Source organism: Periophthalmus magnuspinnatus, chromosome 11 (assembly GCF_009829125.3).
Source record: "Periophthalmus magnuspinnatus isolate fPerMag1 chromosome 11, fPerMag1.2.pri, whole genome shotgun sequence".
In the NCBI taxonomy this organism is placed as follows: domain Eukaryota; kingdom Metazoa; phylum Chordata; class Actinopteri; order Gobiiformes; family Gobiidae; genus Periophthalmus; species Periophthalmus magnuspinnatus.
In genome coordinates, this window is record NC_047136.2 from 23,425,494 (window position 1) to 23,440,635 (window position 15,142).

Sequence of the window (15,142 nt, forward strand, 5' to 3'; positions counted from 1 at the left end):
AACGAGAGAGAAACAGAGAGAGTGGGCAGACAGGGAGAGAGAGAGAGACAGAAAGGGAGAGATAGAAATACACACCAGTTACTACAATTCAATGAGAGAGAGACAGAGAGAGAGGGGGGGAGACAGAGAGAGAGAGTGGGGGAGACATCGAGAGAGGGAACGATAGAAATACACACCAGTGGCTATGATTCAACGAGAAAGACAGGGAGAGACACAGAAAGAGAGGCAGAGGCATAGAGAGAGGGAGCGACAGAGATACACACCAGTGACTACGATTCAAGCCAGAGTGAGAGAGAGAGGGAGACAGAGAGACAGAGGAAGAGAGAGAGACAAACAAGGCTCTGTCATGCTCAGTGTGAGAGGGAAACAGAGAGAGAGATAGGGAGAAAGGGAGAGGTAGAGACAGAGAGGGAGTGAGGGAGGGAGGGAGAGAGAGAGCAAGACGGAGGGAGAGAGAGAAAGGGAGAGAGAGAAAGGGAGAGAGAGAGAGTGGGAGAGAGAGAGTGGGAGAGAGAGATCCAAACAAGAAGCTGTGATGCTCAGTGCTGAGTTTGAGAGAGAGGGAAACTCAGAGAGACAGAGATAAAGAGAGAGAGGGGGGAGAAAGAGACAGAAAGAGAGAGGCGGCACAGATGGGAAAAGAGAGAGAAAGGGTGAGAGGGAAAGAGAGTGGTGTAAGAGAAAGAGATGGAGTCTCCTCTGAATCAGCAGCAGGAGGAGTACAGGGTGTAAACAGGGTTTCTTAGACACAGACAGTTGGTATTGATCCATGAGGGAAATCACTGGGAAACAGCAGCTCACACATTATAATAATAACACCAAAAATAAAAGCTCACAAGAATCTACAGAACTAAAGCAGCAGACAGCGCGAACGGCTCGTCAAACAAGATCTAAATATACACATCTGCACATGATCACGTTTATCATTTAAATTTCATGATAAAGTTTCATTTTTTGCAGTTTCTCGTGCTCGGTAAATCCTCAACTTTAAGAACAACAAACTTTTTTTCATAGTCCTCTTCCTCTTTCCTCAACCAGCTCTCCACGTTTCATCTGCCTATACAGCACTCTCCCCCTTCACACACACATTCACTTTACGCAGATACCAGGGGTGAGTTGGGTTAAGTGTCTTGCCCAAGGACACAACAACTGCAATCATCTGTGGGAATCTGTGCCAATCTTCAGATCAGCGGATGAACACGCTACCAACTGAGCTGCTGTCGCCCTATTATTCGGTTAATTGTTAGTGTAAACCCAATGTAAGTCTTAACGCAGATCAATTTTCAGAGCGTTTATCCATATTATAGTTGTTTTGCTTCTCATTCCTCTTCTCGGAGTTGTTTCTGGAGTGATTCGTGCATGTTTGAGTAATCTTTAACCGCATTTGCCCACTGCTCTGTACTTACTTCGTTCTCCAATTATATTTTCCTAAGTGATGACGCGCATAAGCTTCAGCAGCGTCACGCAGTTATTTTGGCACAATGAAAAAAAATCAGATCTCCGCCAGCGTAATGTGCAGCGATCCATAGGGGGCGCCAACAGCTACACGGCTCTTTGTTGTTATGACGTTTACAGCGATGTCAGCTCCCATTGGACACCACAGTTTTCTAACGTGGAAATTAGCGGACTCATTTCTTTTATTAAGTTGTTCTAGATCACATGTGTCAAACTCAAAGCCCACAGGCCAAATGTGGTCCTCCACATCATTTTATGTGGCCCATAACAGGGTAAATTATAGGTATGATGGACTTAAAATGCCTTTTTTATCAGGAGATACGCAGTTACACAGCCATATTTTTATATCTAGGCAAATGCATATGCAATATTTGTAACTTGAATAAGTAATAAACACAAAAACTGTTTATTAACAAGTTAAAAAAGTAGTTAGATTAATTTTACATCTGTCCCTTTGAGAGCGACCATTTTACTGATGTGGCTCTCGGTGAAAATGTGTTTGACACCCCTGTTCTAGATTAATATTGCGAATTAAAACGTGCAAATGAAAACATAATGATCCACGGGTGTCATAGATTACAGTGGTCCCTCGTTTACGTTCTAAAAATAACCCGAAATAGGCGAAATCCGCAAGTCGTCAGCTTTTTTTCACAATTATACACATATTTTGCAGCTGTAAAACCCCTCACCACACACTTTAAACAAGAGAGAAATGTGAGAAAATGTTAATGCCTGTGTGAGAAAAGTGTATAAACTCTCTTTGTCGGTGCAGAACGTTTCATCGACATTGTGGGGTTTTACAGCACTTCAGAGTCACACTGCTAGCGACTAAACATTTATCCAAACTTAAACAAACAAAGAAAATCCGGGAAACAGCGAAACCAGGAAAGCTGAAGTGCGATAAAGTGAGGGACAACTGTATAACTATAGCGCAATAGGTCTTCTTTAAGCTATAGAATGTGTGAATCTGTTTTTTTGTGTTTAGTTTTTCTTCTGGATTTGAAGCTCTCTCCTGGTCATTCCTGTGTGAAGCTTTAAATGGACATGGCCACACTTGCAGGTTACTTAAGCCCTGGGAATGCGGTCTGTCTGTAGGAATTTAAGGGTTGGCTACTGCGGAAAATTGCAGCCAGGGGTCTACCTCTCTGTGTATATTTTAGTTACGCACAGCCAAGCTCAGACTGCTTTATAAACGTCGCACATACTCGTCTAAATTTCAATACAAGTTTAACTTCTGGCTTTAACACTACACAGGTTAAGTCCATAGCATTTAACACTCAAGTTATACACACATTTTCCATTGAGAACAATAAATAGAAAGCACCTCCAGACATTATTACCTCATTGGTTCCATATGGTGCCGAGTTGACCCCAGTGGATATAGTAGCACTGTTTATAGATAGAAAGCTATGTTAGAAAGCAAATACTCCAGGCACTAGATCCTTTACACAGGCCAGACTGGGCCCCTGGCAAATACAGGGTCTACTTTAGCACATCTGTGTCTGGACATCAGGAGCGAACGACCTTTCACCTCCATATTCTGAACACATGATCTACGCAGCAGTTCAGATGATTTAAGTAGTGCAATAAACGATGGTACAGACATAGAAAATAGGATTCAAAATACGTAGGATAAGGAATAGAGATAGGCCGATATTTGCACTTTTTTGCGTATCAGCTATTGGCCTCAACTCTCCTGCCTAAGTCGATATTTGGTTTGGAAAGGCAAGGCAAGTTTATTTGTACAGCACAATTCGTACACAAAGTAATTCAAAGTGCTTTACAGAAGAAGAAAGGCATTCAAATCACAATACAAAAAAAAAAAATCAAAACTAACTCTCGTTTGTAGAGGCCAGTGAGCAGGACGTTACAGTAGTCTAACCTACTGGACACAAATGCATGGATAAGTCTCTCCGATTGTTGCATAAAGCTTTATTTGAACACTTCAGTGCGATGATGGCACTCGCAAAATGAGATTACACAGCTCCATTATGGGTTAGTAGTAAAAAGCTGTGGATGTCTAAAAATAATTTCTATTAAGATTATGTTTCGTTCCTTATTATAGTTCAATTATGTAGAGCAGTAAAAAGTATAGACAACATATATCATTTGAAATGAATACTCACATAAATTTATAGGGAAAATAATCAAAATCGGCTCTACATATCGGCTTAAAATATCGGCAGAGCTTACTGGACATCGGTTGCTCTGGATTCTAAAATCGGTATCGCCATTGGCCAGGAAGTCGATCTCTAATAAGGAATTCATACATCAAATACTTCATTTTCTGTTACTGAGGTATATGACCTGTGTAAATTATTATTTGAATTTTGAGGTTAAAAGTTAAAGTAAATTTTAAAGTAGTTCACAGCAAGAACTATTATTATTATTTGCACCAGAATAGAAAGTAGCATCATAGTTGAACACTACATGTATCAAAAATAAAAAAAACAAAGGAAGTACAAGGTGGTGGGCGTACATGGGGGGTAGGTGAAAACGGGATTTTTCAGAGCAATGGCGTCTTGAACAGAGAACTATAAAGATTACTCAAACGTGCATAACTCACTCAAAATACAACTCACTCAAAATACAACTTTACCTGAGTATCATTATATCGTGGTAAAAAGCTAAAAGTCCATTTTGCTTCATGCCATAAAGCGTCTTCTTCAATATGAGTTGGAAATTGGGTCAACACTGACTCAAAAGGACTGAAAAATTCCTGCAATGTTTAAAGAAAATGAAAAACCTTAGGCAGCCTTGAGAAACATAATCAGGTTTAAGTGTGGGGTTTTATTCATCATTGATTATAATTGTAGTCACAGTGATGACTTTCAGAGCGAAGGTCACTCCGTGCATTTTGAGCGGTTAAGATTCAAACATAATTTAAACTATTTCTGCTCAAATGTGTTTTCTCAGAGCGTGTTTACTTCACACATGGCGACGCTCTGTAGTGTTATGTGTAAAAAGATCGACTAGATACACTGACCACAGCTCGCATCTTCCATTTCCTTCCTTCAGATTATTTTTATGAAGCATAGACGAGTGTGAACTGTAACAGGAAATTGTTACGTGCAAATTAAAACTGTAATCTGGACTTTTTTCAGTTCAGAGCAAATAAATCCACTAGTAATCTATACGTACAGTCTATACAGATTTCCAACCCATAATGGTAATCAAAAACATGTCTTGGGGTCCCACTGGAGGACCTGCAGGAAGTGTCTGGGGTAAGGGAAGTCTGGGAGTCCCTGCTTAGACTGCTGGAAAATAGATGTATGGAAGGGCATTTTTTTAGGCAACCAAATGTGACTTTTAAGACAAACGATAGTAGTTTCTTTCAGTATGTGTTCTTAGTGTTGATATAGATCGAAGCCATTTTAAAACTTCTCAAAAAATGTCCAATAACGTCCTATATATGTGATTTATTATTTAATTTTTTTTCAGTATCAATACGCCTACTTATTGATATTAGTTTTAAAATCATGGGTATTTTTACAACCTTAAAGGCGTTGTACCTGACTTTTACGGTCTTTAAAATGAAATTGTTCGGCTTTTCATATTTTTAAGGGTTGGCAATGGTCTAAAGCATTATGAGTATCCTACTGAATCACCAGGATGAGTTTACAAGCACATTTCACAAATAATAATACTAATAATCTTACATAGGGTTTTTCCAGACGCTGAAAGTCGCTTTACAGTTCTGTGCATTATTCACTTGCTCAGTGATGGTGAGCTTGTATTGTAACCACAGCTCGCCTGGGGTAATCTGCGGTATTAGCCCTCCTCCGATCACCGCCAACGCTCACACCACTTTCATACTTAGCAATGTGGTTGAAGTGTCTTGCCTAAGGACACAAAAACAATTTTTACCAGTGGAGCCCGACCGTGGCACCTGGTATTCCCAGCGGTCTCCCATCCAAGTACTAACCAGTCCCAGTCTTGCTTAGCTTCAGTGGCCCAAGATGAGTTTTACCATAACTGTAAGGCTAACTAGCATACAGACAGTGCACTTCCTGATTCTAGTACAATAAAACGCTTTCTGATTGGATGCACACAGACTTATTTTGACCTTATTTTCAGCTGCTTATACAATATATCTGTGCTGTAGCAAGACACATTTCACTCAAATACACGGGGAACAGAGAACAGGGACAAACCAAAATGTGGCTTTATTTACACTTAGGCTTCACCGTGGTCAGATCCTGTGTCTGTCGGTCTCGTCTTCACAGTGGCACAAGGACCTGCCGTCTGCTTTGACCTCACCTCTGAGCTCCTGCTAGCCAAGTCTACTGTGAAGGAACAAGTCCAAGTCAAAACAAAGTGCCGTCGTCGTGTCATCGTTTCCGGGAAAATAAACAGTAGACTGCTCCTCCGCTGAGAAAATACAGCCAAGCACAGCCACGAAAACGAATGCAGCAGCACTCTCCCTCTTTCTCCTGTGTCTGTGTCTCTCACTCGTTTAGTGCAAATGGTCACATTTTTATTTAGGACTTTATATGAAGGAACCGCTCACCCAGTGTACACAAGATCTGGGGGCGAGGTGGGTTAAGTGTTTTGCCAAAGGACACAACGACAGCATTCATCTGTGGGAGTTGGAATCGCACCGCCAACCTGTGGGTCAATGGATCTGAGCGCTCAACCAACGATCTTTACGTCAAGAGCGGGATTCGAACTTCCAACCTTCAGATCAGTGGACAAACACTCTACCATTTATGCTACTGTGCTACTGTATCCTTTCTCTCAATCCCACCTCTTTCTATCAATCCCCCTCTCTCTCTGGCTATTCTATCTATCTTTCACTGCCACTCTCTCCCAATCTCTTTCGCTCTTTCAATCCCTGCCTCTCTTTCTCTTACAATCCCACCTCTTTCTATCAATCCCTCTCTTTCAGCATCAATCCTATCCATCATTTTCCCTCTTCTTTCTCTCTTTGCTTCTCTTCCTTTCAATCCCCCACCCTCTCTCTCTCTCTGCCTATTCTATCTATCTTTCACTGCCCCTCTCTCTTCTTTCTCTATCCCTTTCGCTCTTTCAATCCCTCCCTCTCTTTCTCTGTCTCTCACAATCCCACCTCTTTCTAGAAATTCCTCTCTCTTTCGGCATCCATCCTATCCATCATTCTTCCTCTTCTTTCTCTCTTTGCTTCTCTTCCTTTCAATACCCCACCCTCATTCTTTCTCTCTCTCTCCCTGCCTATTCTATCTATCTTTCACTGCCCCTCTCTCCTCTTTCACTCTCAATCCCCCCTTTCAATCCCTCTCTCTTTCGGCATCTATCCTATCCATCATTCTTCCTCCTTTTTCTCTTTCTTTTCCTTTCAATCCCCCACCCTCACTCTTTCTTTCTCTCTCTCTCTCTTTCTCTCACACACGCACACCTGTTTTCTCTTTCTATCCCTCCATCTTTACTTCTCCCTTCACCTACCTCCCTCACTCACCATATCCTCCTTTCCAGTCCACTTTTTTTTTTTCGTTTTCACAATTTCACCTCCTCTCTCTTATACCCTCCTATCCGCATCTCTCCCTCCCTCTCTATCAAAACGCCTCTCTCTTATACCTCCGCTCCACCTCTCTCCTTATCTACATCTCCATCTTTTCTTCCTCAGTCCTTTCCTCTCTCCTCCTCTCCTCCTCCACAGCGCTGTTCTTTTCTATGTTCAGATGCATTTTCCCATAGAGCCTCCTGCTTCTCAGTGGGATGACAGGATTTCCACAGTCGATCTCTCTCCTGTTATAGTCTCTGGCTCTGCTTTGATGCTGGATGTGCTAGAACAGAGAGCACGAGGGCGAAATCATAAAAAGAAGCCAGGACAGGTACAGGGCGATTCTCGGCATACAGTCCGCGTGTCCTTTGGCAAGACACTTCACCCACCCTGCTATAAATGTGATGTGACTGTTTCATATCCTGTGTTTATTCACTTTTTGTTGACTTTTATGTGAAGCACTTTGGGCAGCTGAAGTGGTTTTTAAATTTGGGATATAAACTGAAGCTGAATTGAGCGGTGTTGGTTGGCAGAGTGGCTGACGGCACGGATTGGCAGTGCCGCTTGTGTTTATCAGTCTGTCCCAGGGCAGATGTGGCTACAATAGAAGCTTGTGGAGTGAATGGATAATGATTTTATACTTATATTTAACTGCAAGGTATGAGTAGCTCTGTGTATTTTGGAAACATTTTGATTGGGGTTAGGGTTGAGATACAGTTTGAAAATGTGAAAATAATAAAATTAATAAAATCTAACAGGCCATGTTGACTTGATTTTAAGAATTGATTTAAAAAGATGTGGAAATGTTGATACTTAAAAAGGCCCACATTACGCCATTTTCTGATCTCTCTCTGCTATAATGTTGTTTCCTCATTACAAATGTACCTGGAGTTGTGTTTTGTTTCATTCACACACAAATCCTGCATATTTAGCCTGTGCACCAACGCTCTGTTCCACTTTGTGATGTCATATGGTAAAACAGGAAGTGCTCCACTGCGTTTTAAAACCCACACACCTTCACTAGAATCTTTTGGACAATTTCAACCCTGGAATTGCCAATCTCTGCAGCACTAAAGGTAAAAGGAGCTGTTAACTTGAAAGCTACCACTACACGACAAGGATGGGACAAGATCTCGCGAGACATGGTTCTGCACATGATGAAAACAATGTGGTGAGATTGTTTTTCATGTGTTTACATTTGGATTGGGCAAGAAAAAGAAGTTAAGTGCTGGTCAGTTGCATTTCTTGATACTCGTAGGTCCAAAAATCAGTTCTACATCACAAGATTTTGAGCTTTGGAGATGTAGACAGACTAATAGTAAAGGTTTACTCAAACATGTGTGAAAGAAACAAAAAACACACACAACTCCAGGTCTGTTTTTGATGAGATAACAGTATTATAACATGACTTAAAACTCACAGAATCCATTTTGTGTAATATGGGATGCAATTATGACAACATTTCAACACTACTCTTGTATCTCTTGTTCACATAACTCTCCGCTCTGTCTCTTTGTGTTATAGGTGACATGGAGGTCTCCCTGAAACAGTCGAAGGATTGATGAAGAGGAGTCGGGAGGCGACGAAGACAAGAGGAGTGGGCGTAAACTTAAAATCTCCTGCATCTCCATCGGCAGCTGCTCCCTGTCCGAGTCTGCCTCCCCGAAAATCAAGCACGCATTCCTCCACTTAGCCTGAAAAGGGGGCCCTCGGAGCTTATGAATAAAGACCCCACTTTACCAAACAAACTGCCACAAAAACACACCACAATGAACCACTCAATGATCCCTTGTTTCCTCTCTTCGTTTCCTTTCCTCGTTTCCTCTCCTCACACACCCACGCTCACTTGGATGGAGTTACGGCGGCATGTTATGAGAAAAAAAATCTGGCAAAATCCAATAACTAAGTGGAACTATTGGGAAAATTATAATAGTTTAATAGTTTACAGTGGCACAGAGAGTTTAGTTAAAGTGGTTGTGCATTTGTCCACTGATCCAAAGGTTGGGGGTTCAAATCCCGCTCTTGACATCAACATCATTGGTCGAGCGGTCCGATCCACTGACCCACAGGTTGGCGGTGTGATTCTAGCTCCCACAGATTAATGCTGTCGTTGTGTCCTTGGGCAAGACACTGAAGAGGTGGCAGGTGGAAAAGTGCAACCAACTGATGTATCTTACATTTATTTAATTATGATTGTTTTTAGCTTGTTTTCATAGAGCTAAGCTAATTTAACACCATACAACATTCTTGGCTAAGCAATAACATCTCCATGGAGACGAGCAGGTGGCAGACCACTGACCAGAAAGGTTACATAGTGTACCTTTACACTACGTAAAACAGGAAAATAATAATGTAATTTACTGGTGCTAAACTAAACATAAATCAAGACCAATACAAAAAAACAAAACAAAAAAAACAACAACGTATTAACATATTTTACAAGTTTTTGCTCTCTGCGCTAAGTCACTCCCCCTTCAGAGCACTATCACAACACAATCAGCATGAAACTACTGCACATCGCATCAGGTTTGTCAAGTTGTTGTATACACTTTAGTTACATGTTTTTGTATATTTATGTAGACTTATCATGTGGGAGAATGGGTGATATAGGTTTGTGGGCGGAGCCTTGTACAGAATCTTACAGCTAAACATAAAGAGGGTTCGAATAAGGCCCGGTGAAGTCGCTAAATTACTCAAACGTGCATGAATGTCATCTAAAACCTCTTCAGGAACGTTTTTCATGAATAAACATTACAACATGGTACAAAAGATTTGTTATTACATGGCATTAATTCACTTAGAAAATGAATATCGCATCAACCAATATATATAATTTTGTGACAAACTGTGCTGCTATAATCCCCCACTTCCTGTTTTTGTTTCCTCTCCTGGTCCGCTCACACGCCCACTCTTTGGCTTTATCTGGGAATCTCCTTGTTGGTACCAGATGCCTTCTTTCCTTGTCTCCTAGCCCACATCCTCCACCCTCGCTGCAGAGTTTTGGCAAAACCATTGATCCGTGAAGGGCCTGAGCCATGCCAAACCGGTCTGGTGCTGTCAGGCTTGGCTCAGTAGCATCACAGTTGTTGCCAGTTGTCTCAAAGACTTCAACCAAGAAAATGACACGCAGCAGCCAACCATAATGGAGCATGACGAACCTGCTGGAATGGAGCGGTGAAGACATGGTGAGTCTGAGTCAGCAGGGGGGAAGAACTGGACATGCTGGTATTTCCAAAACACTAATAAGCAAGGATAAACAGGACAAATTGTTGGAGCCAGAGAGGACAACAAAAACAGAATTGAACCAGAGTTATGATAAAACTTTTGTAAGATCATGAATCAGTCCCTCCTCTGAGTTGATTGTAGCGAGAATCAACTGGTTAAAGGTCCAATATTACACAGAACTGACTCTTGTGAGCTTTGAGCCGTGTTATAATCATGTTACTTCATCAAAAACATACCTGGAGTTGTGTTTTGTTTCATTCACACATGTCTACGTAACCCTGCATTATGTGTACATCTCATAAACTCAAAATGCTCTGTTCAGGTACTTTTTACCTTTAGTTCAGTAGAAATTGGCAAATCCAGAGCTGAAATGGCCCCCAAATGATTCTAATGAAGGTGTGTGGAGGTTCAAAACACAGTGGAGCACTTCCTGCATTACCACATGATGACATCACAAAGTGGAGTGTTTTTTTTTTTGTTTGTTTGAGAGAAAAACTTGAATGAAACAAAACGCAACTCCAAGTCTGTTTGTGATGAGGAAACAACATTATAACATAGATCAGGAAATAATAATGTGTAATATGGGCCCTTTAACCTTCAGGTTGGTGGTCAATGCTCTAAAAACAAAAAGGAAGGGCATCTGGCTTTAATCATGTGTCAAATCAATATCTAAAATCAAATCTGACAAAATCCAGCAAAAAAAATATCAAACTAGTGTTTCTTCTGGAAGCTCTTCTACCATAATTTGGTCTAAAAACCCTGTAGCGATTCAGATGTCCATAGCTAGCAACTTAGTTAACTTCTTACATCCATGGATACAGGAGAAATAAAACAGCTCGTTTCACACAATCCAACAGTCCCCAACTTCTGTCCTTTCAACTCCACAAGCTGCACTTCTTGGTTAAAATTACATATGCTGTTGAAAACCAAAACATTTAAAAACCGCTCAGTGTGTCAGCAAGGCAGCCACAAGAGCACACAAAAACAAGACCTTTATTAAATGCCTTTTAAGACAAAAATGATGTCAAATGTATTCTGTCAAAGTCCAAACCGCTTGATGTTAGCTGTAGACCACTCCATTAAAAATACCCAAGATTATCATTGACGAGTAGAAATGACTGAACTATCGCTACATATTTCTGTTTTGAAAATCTGAAGCTTGATGCAATTCAGTATCAACGCGAGAAGCAGAGACAAACGAGACCAAAAACTCCTGTGAGACAAGAGCCATGAAGTAGCAGCGTGCGCTAACTGAAACCACATGAAGAGGCTGCGGTGTCAACAAGCCCCAGCCTCTTCTCTGGAAGTGGGGCAAACTCTCACTGAATAGGCCCCCTTTGGAGAGCCTGAGGGCCGCTCTAACTTTTACACCCGACAGAGGGAGAGGGTCTGGGCCATAAAGCAGCGCGTCGAAGCCGGGGTGCCAGATCTGCCCCAACAAAACCTTCTTTCTGTGCCTGGAGCCTGGTCCTCTCTCACACACAACCACACATGCATTCTTCAGTGACATAATGCTTTTTTAAGCTATTGGCCTCTATATGCCCTCCTCACCCCTCCTCCCCCTCCTCCCCCTCCTCCCCCCCCTCCTCCTCACAGACGACTCTACGGCACCCCTCCTCTTCCTCAACGCTACCCCCAAAGTTCTCACCAAAATTGGGGCAATGACTAGAAGGCACACAAAATCCGTCAATGCATTTATCGTTTGAAATCAGCATTTTTGTACATAAAGTTATTTTATACAAACAAGGAAGTTAAAGGGCCCATGTTACGCTATTTTATCATCTATGTTATAATGTTGTTTCCTCATCACAAACAGACCTGGAGTTGTGTTTTAGTTCATTCACACATGTTTAACACACAAATCCTGCACGTATATATAGGCTAAAAACACTCTGTTCCACCTTGTGATGTCATCATGTGGTAATACAGGAAGTGCTCCACTGTGTTTTTAAACTCCTTACACCTTCACTAGAATCATTTGGATCATTTTAGCCCTAGGGATTGCCCATGTCTACTGAGCTAAAGGTAAAAGGAGCTGTTAACTTAAACTAACACTTCATGACATCACAAAGTGTTATAGAGCATTGAGCTTTGGAGATGTTACAGACTAATAATGCAGGGTTACTCAAACATGTGTGAATGAAACAAAACACAACTCCAGGTATGAAATATAGGTCCTTTAATGAAATGTGGTTTGATTTATGTATTCAAAATCCAGTTTGTAGTTTAAAACCTTACAAAGATACAAAAGCAGCGTGCAGATTTACAAAACGATTTTTCCAAATTCAAAAGCATGTTGTTGCTATATATTCCTAAAAGTCAAATGTATCCGGTGATAAAACGTTAGTCAGACCAGAATATGAGGCCCTGCAGTCCCAGAGGAGAGCTGCAAACTTCATTAAATGTCTCTGAGGCCCATAAAAACCACCACTCAACCTCCCTCCTCCCGCTCATCTTTCTCTCCCTCTTTTCTATTTCTTTATCCGTCTTCTCTCCTCATCCTCTTACTCCTTTCTCACTCTACGCACGGTCTGTTTCCCTCTACCCCTTCTTTCTCCCCTGTCCTCCCTCCTATCTTCTTCCCCTTCACTGTTATCTCTCTCTCCTCTGCCCCTTCTCTTTATCTTTCTATCTTTTCCTCACATTCTCTGTGCCCTGTCCTTTGTCATTTTCTTTCCTACCTTCCCCCATTTACTCTCCCTCTTTCTCTCGCTTTCTCCCTCTGTTCTCCTTCTCTCACAATCTCTTTCTCTCTCATCTCCCTCTTCTCTTTATTACTCTATCACTTTCTCTGTGGCCTCTCCTTTCCTTCCTTCTCCCTTTACTCTCCTTCTTTCGCTCTCTCTCATCTCTCCCTCAATCTTTCTCCCTCTCTCTCTTGCTCTCTCTCTCTCATATTCATCTCTCTCCTTCTCCCTCTCCTCCCTCTCGCTCATATTCATCTCTTTCCTCCTTCCCCCCTTCTCTCCATCTTTCTCTCTCTCATATCTATTATCTCTCTCCTCCTCTCTCCCTCCCTTTCTCTCTCTCTTACCTTTCATCTGTCCTCCTTCTCCCTCTCCCTCCATCTCTCTCTCATATTTTTCATCTCTCTCCTCCTTCTCCCCCTCCCTCCATCTCTCTCTCATATTCGCCTCTCTCCTCCTTCCCTCTCCCTCCCATCTTTCTCTCTTATCTTTCATTTCTCCTTCTCCTCCCTCTGCCCCCTCCATCTTTCTCCCTCCTTTTCGCTCTCTCATCTTTCATCTCTTTCTTTCTCCCCCTCTCCCTCCATCTTTCTCCCTCCCTTTCACTCTCGCTCATATCTTTTATCTCTCTGCTTCTTCTCTCTCTCTCTCTCCCTCCATCTCTCTCTCTCTTATCTTTCACCTCTCTCCTCTCTTTATCCCCCTCTCCCTCCATCTTTCTCCCTCCCTTTCACTCTCGCTCATATCTTTCACCTCTCTCCTTCTTCTCCCTTTCTCTACCTCTCCTTCCATCTTTCTCCCTCCCTTTCACTCTCTCTCATATCGTTTATCTCTCCCTCTTCTCCCCCTCTCCCTCCATCTTTCGCCCTCCCTTTCACTCTCTCTCATATCTTTTATCTCTCTGCTTCTTCTCCCTCTCTCCCCCTCTCACTCCATCTTTCTTCCTCTCTCTCTCATCTCTCTCCTCCTCCTCCCCCTCTCCGTCTGTCCCCCTCTCCCTGTCCCAGTGGTAGTGTCCTCTCGTGGGACACATGAGAGTACAGGACGCCCCATGACCGACACTGACACTGTTTATCTGGCCCAGAGTAATTATTCTGCAGTGGGTTTTACTGCAGAGATAATCTTATGTAATCTCATCATAACATCTGATATGATTCAATTCACAAATGAGGTTAAGTTGTTCCATGTTTTTTTTTTATTACTCTGTGCATTTCGTTTTTATACCGCACTATTCCACCTTGAAGACACATGGGTCGGTGGATCTGACCGCTCGACCGATGATGTTTAAGGTCGAGAGCGGGATTCGAACCGCCAACCTTCGGATCTTTGTTGTTTGTTTCTGTTGGTCAGACACTGAAATGTGCAGAAAAATATTGATGCCATAATCTGAAAATGCTGAAAAACAAAGAGACAAGAGCAACCACATGGTAAGATGTCAACTTTTATGGTCCAAATCAAATAAGATCTTCACTTCAGAAGGTCAAGAAACAAACCAGCAGGATTTGTTTTTAGTTTTTTGCACTTTGGGCAGCTGAAGTTGCTATATAATAAAACTGAACTGATTTATTTAAGGTCTTTCACTTCAGCCATAATCATAAGTGACGTACTTTGTCATGTTCAAACGCACGTTTTCCACCCACTGACACCTCGAAGTCTGAACCAACTGAAACTCTCAAACAGGACTCGAGCAAATAAAAGAGTTTATGTGTGATTCTATTAGGCAGGAAAAAGAAATAAAAGGAACTGTGCTTTAAAATAGTCCTGAATGAGTCAGTTTTCCCTGTTTATGGTCTGGTAACTTGTGACATCCTTTGCTTCCAAAACCAGGAAGCGCTTAGCCATAAAATGATCATCTTTAGCTCCATGTCACCAAGCACAACTTCCTGTTCCCAAGTCAGACGCTCCAATGGTGGCAATAGTTACAGGGAATGTAACAAACCAGGGATGGTCCTATAGTTAGGACCATTTACTGATACATATTGTACAATCAAAGGCAAAACTGACAACCTGAAGTAAAGTTTTAGACAGTTCACCAAATCACTCTACACTGTTGTAAAATTAATGACAAAATGTTTTAGTTTTGTGTTTTTATCTGGCTTAACCTGCTTCACCCAGTGTCTGCGTACACCATCGCGTGGAAGTGTGTGTGAATGTGTGTAAGTGTGTGTGAATGGGTGAGTGGTTCCTTCATGTAAAGCGCTTTGAATGTCTAGAACAAACACATATGTCAAACTCAGGCCCGGGGGTGAAATCTGGCCCACGGTGTAATTATATTTGTCCCATGAAATCATATCAA

The 15,142-nt window shown here is 41.9% G+C and overlaps 1 protein-coding gene across 1 annotated transcript in view; it reads right to left on the reverse strand.

Moving 5' to 3' along the window:
* The window catches only part of ext1b (exostosin glycosyltransferase 1b), a 202,498-nt gene that overhangs the window by 159,817 nt on the left and 27,539 nt on the right, over positions 1–15,142 (reverse strand). The window lies entirely within an intron of this gene.